The sequence below is a fragment of the Schistocerca piceifrons genome, chromosome 5 (assembly GCF_021461385.2).
Source record: "Schistocerca piceifrons isolate TAMUIC-IGC-003096 chromosome 5, iqSchPice1.1, whole genome shotgun sequence".
Classification (NCBI taxonomy): domain Eukaryota; kingdom Metazoa; phylum Arthropoda; class Insecta; order Orthoptera; family Acrididae; genus Schistocerca; species Schistocerca piceifrons.
In genome coordinates, this window is record NC_060142.1 from 146,445,385 (window position 1) to 146,462,134 (window position 16,750).

Genomic DNA, 16,750 nt, shown 5'->3' on the forward strand with positions numbered 1-16,750 from the left:
ATGACTTTACAAAGGAAATCGATCTGTCTCTCCCTTGAGACACATACCAATCTTACAGACCATCGGATTCGATGATTTCTGTACTTATGAGTTGAATGCTTTAGTACTTTTTAAATTGATATCCCTCTCGTCATCACATTTTTTTTTCAAAATTCGTGGAAGAATACTCCATCAAATCAGACTTAATACACCTGTTAAGCAATGTGTTTCACAACAAGGAAGAATAAGGTCAACAAGAATATGAAGCATATTCCGACTGATGCATCGTGTGTGTAATCGACATCTCTTGAAGGTCAAACGAAGGTGAATTATCCTTGCTGGCAGGAAATTTCCTTCGCAGGTAATAATCGTTGCCATCGCATTATGTGCGTAATTTGCGGCTAGTTAGTACGAAGCACGTAAGAAGGAAAAGAACCGAAGTGGGCAGCAAGAGCAGTGCGTAGCCAGGAGAGAAACCAGAGGAGTCTGTGAGGACGCCCTACTTAATTAAAATGCGCAGTAACATTCCAGGACGAACGACAGGAACCCTACGTGCTGAGAATGGTAGCAATGCCGGGAGTCCCAGCACCTAGTGCTGGGAATTTCCATCTGGAGCGTATAGTTCACAGACATTCCAATTTACGCACGTTTTTATGACTGCAATCATCTCATGACTCAAAATCATTTAGAAACAAATAAACAAGGAAGTGAGCGTACGCGAGCCTACACAAGCGCCCACAGACACACAAGGTCGTCCTGGCTCACATCCAGCACACATGCATGCATGTAGGTACCGTATTTCGCCCATAGTATAGGAGCCAATCTGAATACCCAGTTTTTTATTTCAAGGAAGAAGTTTATGATATACTAGCAACTTTCAGAGCAACTTGTAGCTCCCTAGCAGTTCGTCACAACTACGATGAATATCATAAAGAAACACTAAGTCAGCCACATGGCAATTCTGCGCTGCGTGTCAGCGAAACAAAAAGTGTTTGTGCTATGTCTATGATGGCGGAAAAAGTAGCTGTAAATCACAGAAGGAAAGGCATCTTCAGACTCCAAAATGCAGCTGATAGAGACGTATTAACGAAGATACGAATTCATTGCACCAAATGAGGATTCGCGAAAGCCTGGAACGTGTCTTGGCACAAATAAAGCTTTCTAAAAAGTGGCTGTATGCTGTCTTTTCAAGTAATTCAAGTAATAAAAGAACATCAGGTACTTCTGGCAATAAATTCACTATGTCTAGATGTACAGGCGGATGACTACAAGACTTGTTTCGTCTTATTCATTTTTGTTTTACTTTTGATTGACGATATCGATCTGGTGCATTACTGGCTCGTCATTATTGACGTCCAAAAGCTATTAAAAACTCTCTCTTTCATCATGCTAAACATACTCGTATACTTGAATTACTTCTGTGAATCACGGAAGATAAATACAGAGTGGAAAAGGCCGAAATTTTGATTCTGTTCTTGTGTTTCGCGAAGACAAACTGTGAACTACGTTCTTTGAGATAACGCAGTAAAACTTTATTCCCTTTTTCGTGACCCTCTACGTAAATCTCCGGTGTACGAAAGAAGAGTTTCCTGATGATCCATTTTTCTTGTTGTCGCGGCGAAAGAACAGATACCTTGTTCATATATATAATTCCCGATGTACTTCTTCTCTAATTCAACATACACTGTCGAGATACATTAATGTGACAGCCACCTATGCTCAGAGTCAACGTGCAATAACCATTTACACATGGCAGGTGACGCACTAACAGTGGAGGGCATATAAAATAAAGTGAGTCGTCGGGGGGGGGGGGGGGGGACGCAGAAAACAGTGCAGCCCTTGTCGTAATGCGGAAGCGGGGCGGTTTATCAGACGTTCAGAAGGACGTGATCACTGACTTTCGGACTAAGAGCGTAAACTTTTCCGAAACAGCTGAGTTTGTAAACTTCTCGCGTGCCGCCTTGATTAAAGTATACCGTGCATGTCAGAACCAGTGCCGAGGTAGCTGTGGTGCACCATGGGCTATATAGATGACAGGGTGATCAAGCTATGTATGGGCGAATAGACGTGCATCTGATTAGCAACTGACCACCCAGGTGAATCACGGGACAACCCATAGTGTCTCCTCAACGACAGTTCAGCAAACCCTGCTGCGTATGGGCCTCCGCAGCAGGCTCCTGTTTCATGCACCCATGTTGACTGCGGTTCATAATAATGGAATCTCCACGCCAATACTGCAACGGGACGTCCAGTCTGTGGCGACAGGCGTTTTTTCGGATAAATCACGTTTTATGCTCCATCACACTGGTGGCTGTTGGCATGTAGGGAGTGAAACGCCTGAAAGAAAACACCCTGCAACAACTGGCCGAAGGGTCCCGGCCGGAAGGCAGTCCCTGTGTGATTTCGTCATTCTGGAAGGCACGATGGATGAATACAAATGTTTATCTAACCTTGGGGACCATGTCTAACCTGCATGCAATTCGTTTTTCCCAGCACGATGGCTTTTGCTTTTACGACCACTTCAAAGCAAAATACCAGCACAGCGCTGTGTACGTGTGTGGTTCGAAGAGTACAAGAATGAATTTACCCTACTCCCCTGGTCCCCAAAGTCCCCAGATTTAAAACCATGGGAGAGGCTGTGGCATCATTTCGATCGGACTTTTCGCACTAAGAATCCTCAACTGAGAAATCTAGCACATATGGCAGCGGTACTGGACTCGGTGTGGCTTTACATCACTCTCGGTGCCTTCCAGAACCTCACTGACACTCTTCCTGCACGTCTTGCAGCGGCACGCGATGCAAAAGGTGGTTATTCAGGCTTTTGACAGGTAGGCACATTAATATGACCGGACATTGTATTACCCTCCTGTCATTTATTTCACTGTGAGGCCTTGCGAAAGTTCCGGATGTTTATTCCATATACAGTGGTGCTAATCCGTGCTACTGATGGTCTCTGGAGTGATTAATTGCTTTTGTGAAAATACTTTCTCTGGTTCCAAAGTCGTTACTAGACTATTAGTATTTTTATCTCTAATATTACGCTAAGACACTTTTTCTCCGTTATCAAGATAAACATCCTTTTGCAATGATGTTCCTATCGTACATTTTGATATTATAAACCTCCACCAGTGTTTGACATTACGCAGAAATTTCTCTGTTTGAGTACATGCTGATGGGTCTCCACATTCTGCAATGTGCTTCACTAGTCAGCAAGTGATTTGTAATATTTCGAAAATGCTTACCTGGTGAAGGGCGTTCTCTGGGCCAAACTGGCGACGTGCAGCAGCGTTGTTTGAGCCTTCTTCCGGCAGCACTGTGTGTTACTGAGTGTGTGGCGTACGTTTGCTGTTACTGAGATCTTTCTTACCTCTGTTTGCGGAATCCGATATTGGCTGTGTAGTGTTTTCGGTGAAATAAACAGATGTATGACGACATAAAAAAAGTCTTTTGTATATTTACTGTGGCAAAACATCATGGATTCAGATTCAAGTAGTGTTTTACGTACTTATAATTTGTGTAATTATTTTGAAAACACTGAAGGCACCATCAAAACCTTCGATGACATTTTGAACGCCAATGAACTTTGACGAAAGAATTGGATGACACGATGATTAAAATTTCGTTTTCAATTCTGTACATGAAAGAAACGTTTACTGAGTATCACTTTCATTAGGAGCAGAAATGAAGAAACTGATGTTACCCTTTCAACACCTAGGACTAGCCCACAGATAGATTTGTAACCATCAAAGACCTAAATCTGCTTAACAAAAGTTGATTCATTTATTTTTCAGTATTTCGCGAGTTCAATAAGGCGTTTACTTTCTAATGGATGCCTGGTGTCCTAAATTTTCTTCCTTACTGATCTTACCAAACTGTTATCTTACCATGGATGACTTAGCACCTGAGCCACTAACCTGTCTATTCTCCTCGTAAGGGTTTCCCACTGATATTTTTATTCTCCACTATTTCTATTACCTCTTTGTTTCACACTTTCTTTATCCACTTTATTAATTTCTAGCAACTTTCTCCTCTTCTCGTAGGATACACGTTTCACTTGTATGTAGTGCTGCACTGCATACACCTGCGTCGCAAATGAAGTCATAAATAATACTGTAATATGTGATACCAGAAATTGTATTGTTGTAGAAAGTTTTATTCTTTCATTATAATCTGCCGCAATACCCTCCTTGCTTTGATCATGTCGTGTAGTTTTGCTGCCACTACGGGAAATAGAAGTACAAAAAAGTTAAGCTGTCCTCGGTGATGGGATATGCATCAAGCTTATGCACTTTGCTGAACTGAATCCACATTTTGTATTAAGGAGACAAACCACTTCATCCGACAAGTCTAAGTCCCGGTTGTCATAATATTGTGGACGACTAATACAATAGTTCTTAGATATTTAGAATGACAACATATTATGACGTTCATTCATTTTGTGTGAACTATTTTTCAGTTTAAAAAGATGAATAACCGGTACATGTATAAACAGGTTTCCTCACCACTACCAAATGCTAACAGCAGACAACACAAGGTTACAAGTTCCCACTGGAAGTTGAATGATTATTGTGAACCAGTTGTTTGAGTGCTGAAAAAACACAGAAGCTAAAATGAATGAACTTTTACGATTTAGTAGTTACAATCAACCATTGAGCTATTACGAAGTTGCATATTTCTTTGCACTGGAAAAACTCGAGACTACAATCACACCATGAAGGAGTCAACGAAACCAAGATATAATCAGCCAAGTGCTAGATCTATAATTTTATGAAAGCGGACATGACTGCTTTCAGTTTTACGAAAAATGACTGATATTTATAAAATTGATACGCCGTTACAAAGACACTTATTATATTTGTTTATTTATTTATTCATTTATTTATTTAACTTGATCTTATTTGAGCCATCAGTCCCTCTCTTACATTGGACCATGGTTTCACACATACTATATATATTACATCATAGTTACCGAAGAAAATAACAATGTAGAATGATAACTAATATTAAAATGCTTCCAGAATGAGATGTTCACTCTGCAGCGGAGTGTGCGCTGATATGAAACTTCCTGGCAGATTAAAACTGTGGGCCCGACCGAGACTCGAACTCGGGACGTTTGGAAGGTAGGAGACGAGATACTGGCAGAAGTAAAGCTGTGAGGACCGGGCGTGAGTCGTGCTTCGGTAGCTCAGATGGTAGAGCACTTGCCCGCGAAAGGCAAAGGTCCCGAGTTCGAGTTTCGGTCGGGCACACAGTTTTAATCTGCCAGGAAGTTTAATATTAAAATGATTTGAATGTCTGTGTTTGTAAAGTGCACTGACTGTGAAGTAACAAATTTAATACTGGCATTACTTGTGTTACTACAGCTGCAGCCACTAATAGTGATAACAGTAATAATAATAATATAATAACTTTATAATAATAATAATAATAATGAAAATTATTGTGACGTTAATAACAATAATAACAGTGGCAGATAAGAGAAGAATTTCTAAGCCTGCAAAACGATGTTTCTTGATATAGTTAGTTTTGGAAAAAAGACATTTAAGGAGACTACATCGGGTAAGAATACTGGAAAATAAGGACGATCGGGCTGGAGATGTAACGCTCTTTTCAGGACTCTTCTTACAAATTTAAATCTCGATTCTACTTCGGCAATAATGATTTTACGTTATCGCTTGTGAGTCTTGCCCCGAGTTATTTATTTGATTTGAAATTCCCAAGATGTTCACGCTTTTCGTTAAGTCTTTTTTACGTAAGGTATATGGTAGTGTTCGCAATGAGGTTTAAGTCACGGGACCGTTAACTGAAGACATGTGATCGTCCACCGAACCGTAGTAGGTCACACAAGAAGTAACGAACCGTCGCCAAGAAGCAGGTATATTCTTCTTCACAACAATTAGAGGTTTTCGTTAGTACATCGCGATCTTCAACGGTCATCTCCGGACCGCGACGTAACGGCTACTTCCCAGTGAGCTCGAAAGAATGAAATTGGGCACAAGGGCCCAACAGATACGGTGGCGGTCCGAAAGGATTCAGCTGTGACCACGAGTCGCATCGCGGCCCAGGTGCCGGCGCGTCGCCTGTTGCGCTTCCCACAGAGATGCGCGCGCGGGCAGGGGCGCACACACACGCGCGCGCATTTCAATGACAAAGGGCGCGGCCGAACCGGTCAGCGAGTGACCACTTGCCTCCTCACGCTCGCGCTTTTAATATAAACCGCCTGCCTCTAACAGGACGACCCGGTTCCGCTACAACTGCGGCAGCGGCGGCTACACTGCCACCGGCCTCTGAATGGGATCCGAGTGACCACGGGATCAAAGGGGCGCGCCATCCGCCTTTGCTCCCGACTGGACAGTCCGGTTGCGGAGGGAGGCGCCCGTGAGAACCTGCCGGCACGAAGGGGTTGCGATGACCAGCTGGGCCTCCGTGAGTCGGAGACTGGACAGTCCAGTTCCGCGGCCAAAGGGCTAGCGCTGAGCTGGGCAGGGCCGGATCGGGTTAATACTTAATATCCATCGGCCGCCGGCAGTTTATTCAAAGCGGAGCGGCAGCCCTAGATGGTGCGATACTGCTGTTGGCTGACTAACCTGTTTCCCCGCCGCGACCACTGGGCCCTACCTGCAGATGACCAACTGGACGAGTTCTGCCGTGGGAAGGCGGCTGCCTGCCCGCTGCTGGTGACTGACCATCCGTTGGCGCCCAACGTAAATCGGAGCCGCGTTTAAAGGAAAGAACGTGTTCTCTGTTGGAGGCTGGCGTGACCTTCCGAGAAGGGTTAACGGGAACCTGCCACCACCCGTACAATAGACGGGCCGGGATTTTTCGACCATCGCCTCAGCCCACTAGTTTCCCGCCGGTCCCTTACTGCTCCGTGCCCAAATCTTACAGACGAAATTTCAAAGGGGTGACCTTTCACTTCCGACCAACGGACTACACCTCTGTCTCTTCGACAATTCTTCTAGTTGGCAGGTATTTTGTTTGCTTCCTCAAAGGATAACTTGGACTGATCTTTTTCCCCTACGTACTACGAATACTTTCCCACATCAAATGACATAGCGAGACAGAAAATAACGGCTCCTAACGGCAAGATGACGAACGAATGCCTCTTAAGTGAGCCATACAAAAAATTTCAATGTCAACATACTTTACAGTTCCTCAGCCAGAAAATTTCGTTACAATATAGATTCAAGGGCAAAACTTGAAGCGCAGCTTTCACATACGCTGGCAGGTGGCATATCCAGTAAGGGCCGTTGCAGTATTAACTGTTGTATTGTACTGAAACTAAAAATAGCTTCTGGAAAAGGAAGACAAAACTGCCAAATAACTGCATTATTATTTTATTTATTGTACAACAAGCCTCGAGATCATTATATCATCTAGACGACAGTCATACCGGCTTTCTACTACGAACCACTGTCATCATATAGCGTGGAGCATTACACATTTCAAATATCTGTATATGTATCTGTATAGTTCGTGCAGCCCACTGGTAACATTATGTTAATGGACTACGCCGAATGTAAAGATTTTTTCCTAACTTTTCGGCCTTCGTTGCTCCCTTTTTGAAATAATTAGTAGCTCTGGAGCGTCACCAGAAGAAATTCCATCAAATCAGTTCAAATTTTGCGGTTCCGATCAAGATTTTCGAGAAACTTCCCTTGGTTATCTGTCGAACGCTGGAACTGGAAGTCCTTTCACAGTTATTCCCAATTACGAACCTTTCAACCACACATCCAGCTCGCAATTCGACCCCTTAAACGGCACCATTACACACGGAGCCGGGTTTAGAGGGCCTTTCAAAATAAAGTTACACGCCAACGTACCTTATATCCCTTTCATCAAAAACCTTCGTCAGAAATTGGATCTAACACGGGAATTGACTTAATAATACAAAGCTGAAGAGTCAGTTACACCTGGTTGTGGGGGAAGTCGCAGTTTGTCCACGAAAATGCTTGTTCACAAACCACATTCTCGACCTGTATTGGTATCATGTTCAATAGTGTTGGATCCATATCTGGCTTAATTAATTCGACTGCATTCAAAGAACACTGGTGCGGCAGCGCGTGGATATTAAGAATTTTATCTTTCAATGTTTTTCAGATATACCCTTTTCGCTCCCTCAGCGGCCCCATAAATTAAATAACAGTTCACCAAACAGCTTTGTTGTTTGAACGAAATTAAACATTGTCACATCCCCAAATTAACACGTGATGCAGTGGTTAAGGTAGCCTAGTGTACCCACGGCACATTTCTCTATCCTTGTGCAATACTTGGTGATGCTCCGCCGATAGTGGTCATATCGATGACGGGATGTTAAAGCCTAATCTTGTTCTCGGAAAGAAAAATTATTCCTCGTTTGTTGATTGTGAAGTAGAGAGAACTGGAATGAGACTCAATTGTTAGTGGCTTACCAATACGGTATTGCCAACAAAAAGAAGAAATTGAGAGGAATGACTCGGTGTCACTCTGAAGGAAAAATTTCGATTTTCAAAAGAACGATGAATGAACCAACGCGGAAGAGTCGTCACGTCTGAAGACGCCTTCCGCACGGGGGGGCCCACGCCTCGACCTTCGCTCCGTGGAGCGTGGTCGCCGACTGAGCGTAGCCGAGCGGCCGCTTCGACTCTGGTCAGAGGCGAACCGGTAGCCGCTGGACTGGCCGGCAAGTCTGCAGAGGCCGGCGGAACCTGTGGGTGGCAACGGGAGCAGGTCTCGCGGGTCGGGTCGTGCAACTGCGGAATTTGGCGCCTCGGCGAGTGGTCCAGAACAGGAAGCGGGCGGCGAGCGAAGTGGCTGGCGGAAGCCGAGAGAGGCAGCCGTGGCCGGCTACTGGTTCCAGGAAACTGGTTGCCTTCGCGAGCCCGCGCATCCACTTCCAGATCTATCCCTCTGCAAAACATTGGCAGGTGCTTCTGAAAGAGTACTTTTACTGTTAATACGTTGAAGCTTATCTTAGAAGAAAGAGTAAGGAAAAGCAAACCTACGTTTCTAGCATTTGTAGACTTAGAGAAAGCTTTTGACAATGTTGACTGGAATACTCTCTTTCAAATTCTAAAGGTGGCAGGGGTAAAATACAGGGAGCGAGAAGCTATTTACAATTTGTACAGAAACCAGATGGCAGTTATAAGAGTCGAGGGACATGAAAGGGAAGCAGTGGTTGGGAAGGGAGTAAGACAGGGTCGTAGCCTCTCCCCGATGTTGTTCAATCTGTATATTGAGCAAGCAGTAAAGGAAACAAAAGAAAAATTCGGAGTAGGTATTAAAATTCATGGAGAAGAAATAAAAACTTTGAGGTTCGCCGATGACATTGTAATTCTGTCAGAGACAGCAAAGGACTTGGAAGAGCAGTTGAATGGAATGGACAGTGTCTTGAAAGGAGGATATAAGATGAACATCAACAAAAGCAAAACAAGGATAATGGAATGTAGTCTAATTAAGTCGGGTGATGCTGAGGGAATTAGATTAGGAAATGAGGCACTTAAAGTAGTAAAGGAGTTTTGCTATTTGGGGAGCAAAATAACTGATGATGGTCGAAGTAGAGAGGATATAAAATGTAGGCTGGCAATGGCAAGGAAAGTGTTTCTGAAGAAGAGAAATTTGTTAACATCCAGTATTGATTTAAGTGTCAGGAAGTCATTTCTGAAAGTATTCGAATGGAGTGTAGCCATGTATGGAAGTGAAACATGGACGATAAATAGTTTGGACAAGAAGAGAATAGAAGCTTTCGAAATGTGGTGCTACAGAAGAATGCTGAAGATTAGATGGGTAGATCACATAACTAATGAGGAAGTATTGAATAGGATTGGGGAGAAGAGAAGTTTGTGGCACAACTTGACCAGAAGAAGGGATCGGTTGGTAGGACATGTTCTGAGGCATCAAGGGATCACCAATTTAGTATTGGAGGGCAGCGTGGAGGGTAAAAATCGTAGAGGGAGACCAAGGGATAAATACACTAAGCAGATTCAGAAGGATGTAGGTTGCAGTAGGTACTGGGAGATGAAAAAGCTTGCACAGGATAGAGTAGCATGGAGAGCTGCATCAAACCAGTCTCAGGACTGAAGACCACAACAACAACAACGTTGAAGCTCCAAAGAAACTGGTATAGGCATGCTGATTCAAATACAGAGGCATGTAAACAGGCAGGGTATGGCGCTGCGGTCGGCAATGCCTATGTAAAACAGCAAGTGTCTGGCGTAGTTGTTAGATCGGTTAATGATGTTACAATGGCAGGTGATTAAGACTCAAGTGAGTTGGATGGTTCAAATGGCTCTGAGCACTATGCGACTTAACTTCTTAGGTCATCAGTCGCCTAGAACTTACAACTAATTAAACCTAACTAACCTAAGGACATCACACACATCCATGCCCGAGGCAGGATTCGAACCTGCGACCGTAGCGGTCGCTCGGCTCCAGACTATAGCGCCTAGACGCGCACGGGCACCCCGGCCGGCCAAGTGAGTTGGAGCGTGGTGTTACAGTCGTCGCACGAGCGATGGGACACAACATCTCCGAGGTAGTGATGAAGTGAGGATTTTCCGTACGACCATTTCACGAGTGTACCGTGAATATCAGGAATCAGGTAAAACATCAAATTTCCGACATCGCTGCGGCTGGAAAAAGATCCTGCAAGAACGGGAACAACGACGATTCAAGAGAATCGTTCAACGTGACACAAGTGTAACCCTTCCGGAAATTGGTGCAAATTTGAACGCCGGGCCATCTACAAGTGTCAGCGTGCGGACCATTCAACGAAACATCATCGATATGGGCTTTCGGAGCCTGCGCGACACAAAGCTTTACGCCTCGCCTGGGCCCGTCAGCACCGACATCGGACTGTTGATAACTGGAAATATGTTGCCTGGTCGAACGAGTCTCGTTTCAAATTGCATCGAGCGGATGGACGTGTACGGGAATGGAGACATCCTCATGAATCCATGGACCCTGCATGTCAGCAGGGTACGATTCAAGCTGGTGCGGAGCGTGTACAGTTGGGGTGATACGGAATCCCTGATACGTCTAGAAACGACTCTGACAGGTGACACGTACGTAAGCATCCTGTCTGATCACGTGCATCCATTCATGTCCATTGTGCTTTCCGACGGACTTGCGCAATTCCACCAGGACAATGCGACACTCCACACGTCCAGAATTGCTACAGAATGGCTCCGGGAACACTCTTCTGAATTTAAACAGTTACGCTGGCCACCAAACTCCCCAGAGATGAATATCTGAGATGCCTTGTGACGTGCTGTTCAGAAGAGATCTGCATCCCTACATACTCTTACGTTTTTTTGGACAGCCCTGCAGGATTCATGGTGTCAGTTCCCTCCATCACTACTTCAGACATTAGGGGATATGCCACGTCGTGTTGTGGCACTTCTGCGTGCTCCGGGGGGGGGGGGGGGGGGGGGCTACACGCTATTAGGCAGGTGTCCAGGATCTTTGGCTCTGTGGTGGTGTATTCTTGAAAGTGTTTCTCCTACAATGAGAAATGCATCTTGAGAGAAGTGGCTACTTCAATAATAATTTTTGACCTCATAATTGGAACGTCAGCGATCTTGTATCGCATGTAAAAAAAAATTCAAATTGCAGATTGCTTTATTTTTATGGTATGATGACCAGTCTCATTCGTATATAGACCATCAAGAGACAGGTCATGTCTCTGAAGTTAATAAAGGCCCATACCATTAACGTCGATATGAAGAAGTATTTTGGAACAGATATTGTATTCGAACATTATGAATTACCTCGAAGAAAACGGTATAATGATACACAGTCAACACGGATTTAGAAAACATCGTTCTTGTAAAACACAATTAGCTCTTTACTCGCACGAAGTGTTGAGAGCTATTGGTTCCGTATTTCTGGATTTCCGGAAGGCTTTTGACATTGTACAGCACAAGCGGCTTTTAGTGAAATTGCGTGCTTATGGAATATCGTCTCAGTTATGTGACTGGATTCGTAATTTCGTGTCAGGGATGTCACAGTTCGTAGTAACTGACGAAAAGTTGTCGAGTAAAACAGAAGCGATTTATGACGTCCGCTGAGGTAGTGTTATAGGCCCTTTGCTGTTCCTTATCTATACAAACGATTTGGGTGACAATCTGAGCAGCCGCCTTAGGTTGTTTGCAGATGACGCTGTCGTTAATCGACTAGTAAAATCATCGTAAGATCAAAACAGGTTGCAAAACGATTTATAAAAGATGTCTGTATAGTGCGAAAATTGGCAGTTGACCCTAAATGGCGATAAGTGTCATCCACATGAGTGCTAAAAGGAACTCGTTAAACTTCGGTTACACGATAAATCAGTCAAATCTAAAGGCCGTAAAATCAACAAAATACATAGGAATTACAACATGAACAATTTAAATTGGAAAGGACACACAGAAAATGTTGTGGGGAAAGCTAACCAAAGATTGCGTTTTATTGGCAAGACACTGAGAAAATGTAACAAATCTACTGAAGAAACTGCCTACAATACCTTCGTCCGTCCTCTTTTAGAATACTGCTGCGCGGTGTGGGATCCTTACCAGATAGGCTTGACAGCGTAAAGAAATTTCAATCACCATCTTTCTCCTCCGAATGCGAAAATATTTAGTTGACGCCGACCTACATAGGTACAAACGATCACCATAATAAAATAAGGGAAATCAGAGCTCGCGCGGAAAGATATAGGTATTCGTTTTTTCCGCGAGCTATACGAGATTGGAATAATAGACAATTGTGAAGCTGGTTCGATGAACCCTCTGCCAGGCACTTAAATGTGATCTGCAGAGTATCCATGTAGATGTAGAAGTAGGCCAGGAATAAAACAGATATTCAGCTTAAATGTCATTAGGTAAACAACGCTAAAAAAAAGAAAATACTTCGTGTATACGCCTATTGGTGACGCATGGGGGTAAGAAGCGACTGTCGGCAACTGCTAGCTAGCGTAGGGACGCCAACGGGCTATAAAGAGACAGAGCTGCTCTCATCGATCGGCGAGTGATCAGATGCAGAATCAGTAACGTTAAGACACACAAAACAGCGTATGCAATGACTATAAAATCTCCATATAGTATATGTGTAACATTAAAACGTTAGCTACAAAAGAATTAAGATAAGTAGCTGTATTATTCCTGGCCTACTTTATTAATTTCCGAGATATTACTGATCTGATGATGGTCTATGTACTACTGAAACCGGTTACCGTGTCGTAAAAGTGAGAAACATTTGCGATCTGGACTGACTGTTTGTTACGTACCTACTTTAACAGCTCTGTACAGTCTACAGGAGTAATAACAGTCGAAAGTCAAGAAAGTTCAGGTGTATGTGTAAGGCTGGTTTTCAGCTTATCACCACGGTTAGACCTCGAAGAAATTTCGAATTTACTGTATTGTTCTTTAAGCACATTTATGAGATCCTGAAGACAAACTGGAGAACGAATTTGGTTTTACTACTAGAATATCGAATATAAATGCTAATGAAACAGGTAACAGCAACTGCTCTTCTGTTGTTACATTTCTCAGTTTATATCCCCTGTTAAATTCTAAACAAGTATTTCAGATTGTTTGTCTGGTGTGGCTGATTTATCAACTCTCGTGTGGAGACTGCAAATCTGTCATTATATCAACACTACGTAATTGCTCATGAAGCAAAATTTCCCGTACGCAATGGATTTTCGTGTAAGTACGTACGATTCAATTGAATATCGTATAGAGTTTCCCTACTGCGATTTTTGAACTATTTCACCTAGCCAGTAATAAAGAAATCAAAACGTTAACATACAATTTTTCATTCGTTTTCGGAGGTGACAAATTAGAAAAATACCCAAGCGCTAACTGGGGAATGAAAACTGAATCTTCTGAGTATTAGCTTCCATCTCAACTAACTGGCCCGGCAACAGACACACCTTTCCATACTCAGTCCGTCATTGTCTATACGGAATGTGATAAATTTCTCAGCGCACTCAACTGATAATTGAATAGTGTTATAAGTCTATGTATTGCAAGCGCTGCACCTAGTAACATTTCCGGGGGTTTAGCTTTTTAAAATGCACAAGGCGTTTTGATTAGCTTCACTGGGTGATAAAATAAATGGAGCAACATAACATGGTGTTGAAATATACACAATATGAGATTCATCAGATTCGGTGTAGTACAGTCGTAACCACTGACAACGAATGTTGATGTGAACTGAGTAAGTATTCCTTTTCCATGTGAGGACTGGTGCCTCAAAATGCTATGAAAGATATCCTCTGCGTGGAAGAAAAGATATTATACAAATAAACGTCTACCCTATTCAGCACCAAGAATAATTTATCTGCCAGCTAGTATCTTACAGGTAACCTTTGGAGGTAGCCTTTGGCGTCGTTGGACAAAAGAGATTAACTATAACTTAAACATGAAGTTGGAAGAGATATCGCTGAAAAAGAGATAAAAGCAGGCTTCTCTACAAGTGAACTGCCGCAAGCAAGGCAAGGTAAGCTGAACAGTTGGAACAGTGAAGTTTTCTCTCACGTTAATAAATGTTTCGGTGACAAACACAAATAGCGATACGGGAAGAAATTTCTGACATTAAGGGTTAGGCGCAAATAACTGAGTGGAACTCAAAAACAAGGCTGAGAAGGTACTAGAGGCGCAGCATTCGCGAACTAGTATGAGAAAATTTTAAAACTGCAAGGAAACCATTGCCAATATAGAAGTACTCACCAAAGTCGTTGAGGAAAAGTGTATGAATAAAATCTGTTTAAAGGAAAGGATCCACCTAATGGAATGATTTGTAAATCACTCGAGGTAACAGGGCTTGGAAAGGCCAATGTAAACTACAGTTTGTGTGGGAGACATTAAAAATAACCAGTTTTAGAAAATATTTAGTTCATGGTAAGCCTTTAGAGACAGGTGGCAAAGGACGGAAGAGAATGCAGAAATGGACCAGCTGTCAAAAGACGTTTATGTAGACAGAATGGTCTGTTAACGGATAATAAGAACAAGAAATGCCCCACTGTGGAATGCTGATCTAGCCTGTATCGCCCAGTATGACGCACTATCGATTTACCATATCTGAAATTTTTAAAGTGATACATCCTGTTTGATTGTATATCAGAAAACGAGTGTCGTTTTAGAAGTCGAAGACCTAGGAGCAACAAATCACTACATTCCAGACACGCTGTTTACTTTTTGCGGTAAGAAGTCCTTCAAGATAATGGTGCTCCAGAATGTTGTTGGAGCATGAGTGACGATGATAAGTGAAACAATTAATGTGGTAATTGGATAATGTCATGTAAGAATTTTAAAAGGTGTTGACAGATTAATGAAAATACAATTTTTATAAAATATCCGTAATCGTAATTAGAGTTACGACGAATGTAATATGTTGTATTACTGAAAGCGTTCTATATAACTCTAAATAAATGGGAACCGGTTAAGACAAATTTCAACATTGGGTCCGCATGTACAAGAAGTATTTCACCAACGGAGCGCAATAAATAAATATACGCACCTGACGCTCGCAATTTTTTTTATCCCATTAGCTTGATTATTCATGAAGTATCCTCAAGTTTGCCTTGAGAAATTTTTTTGAAAGTTCGGGAATTAAGAATTCAGTTTCCTCGCCAAATTACACCGACGTAAATTTAATTCAAAACTAACGAAAAAATCTCCGATAGATCAGGGATGTGAGTAAAAGATTTGTAGGTACATGTGAGTTTCAAACGCTTTTCTAACATTAAGATACTATACTGTCCGAAATTACATGAGTGAGATGATATATTTTACCAAAAAAACGTAGTGAATAAAATCTTACCATACACTGAGATATTCCCTTCATCTCCACCAGAGCGGCGTTCGTTTGCGTTTGCACCATGGCGTGAAGAAAAACTGTGAGTGCTTTGTATTGACCCATTTTAAGGCGACGTAATGCTGAATCAACGTCGAGTCTAAGCATAGCTAGGCATAATCAAAGTGGGTTCGCAACAGAGGGCAGTAAAGCGTTAGTCAGATCAATATATTGCACTTTTCAGTGGTGTATAATGTTCAGGTTCCACTACAGCTTGTTGCCATGGGAATGACCGAGAATTTCAACCGCTGTCTGGACCTATAAGTCAAATGGTACTATGCTCAAAGTGTGGTACCTGGCAACCGTTAGATGCTAAATATGGCTACTAACGCTTTGTTATCAAAGATGATTAACCAATTAGCCTCGCTGCATAAGAATAATTTAGCTTTTGATTGGTTCACTTCATGAGGGGGCTCATCCCAATTAAAAGCGACATTGTAGACAATGGATAAACAGAACTGAATGTAATTAAGTTAAGAAACAGCGACGCCCAGAAAAATCTGACCCACTCACACAAGCAGCGAGGTAGTAATACATATGCTCACGCACAGAGTCTAGTTCAGTTAGATAAAGTTGGAAATTGATCGTGAGAGGTAAACAAACAAAATGACACTCACTTACTCACTCCCACCTCATTCGCGCTGACCTACAAGCTCCTTCTCACACGCCTTAGGACAACGGAGAAAGGGTGGCAAGTGCTGTACCTGGAATTAAAACACAAATAAAAAGACAGAGGAGCTAAAGTAACTGACAGGAAAGTGTGACAGGCTGACCACTCACAAACGCGAGAGTGAACCAGTCCGTAAAACACCTTAAAGGCGCCAAAACTGAAAGTAAAACAAGAAACACTTGAGAAGAGCTAAAATAGCAGCATAAGTTAATGTGATTGATTGACAACTTACAAAAACCGTTGGTGAGTCAGTGTCCCCGTTAACATATTAAAAACATTGCGCTA

The 16,750-nt window shown here is 42.7% G+C and overlaps 1 long non-coding RNA gene across 1 annotated transcript in view; it reads right to left on the minus strand.

Annotated features, from left to right (window-relative positions):
- Positions 1–5,178: 5,178 nt before the first annotated feature.
- LOC124798274 overlaps positions 5,179–16,750 on the minus strand; it is a 110,217-nt gene continuing 98,645 nt past the window's right edge. The window contains exons 2-3 of the long non-coding RNA XR_007016932.1: positions 16,413–16,499; positions 5,179–8,868 (exon numbers count right to left, since the gene is read on the minus strand). This is a non-coding gene — a long non-coding RNA (uncharacterized LOC124798274). The remainder of the gene's footprint in view (positions 8,869–16,412; positions 16,500–16,750) is intronic.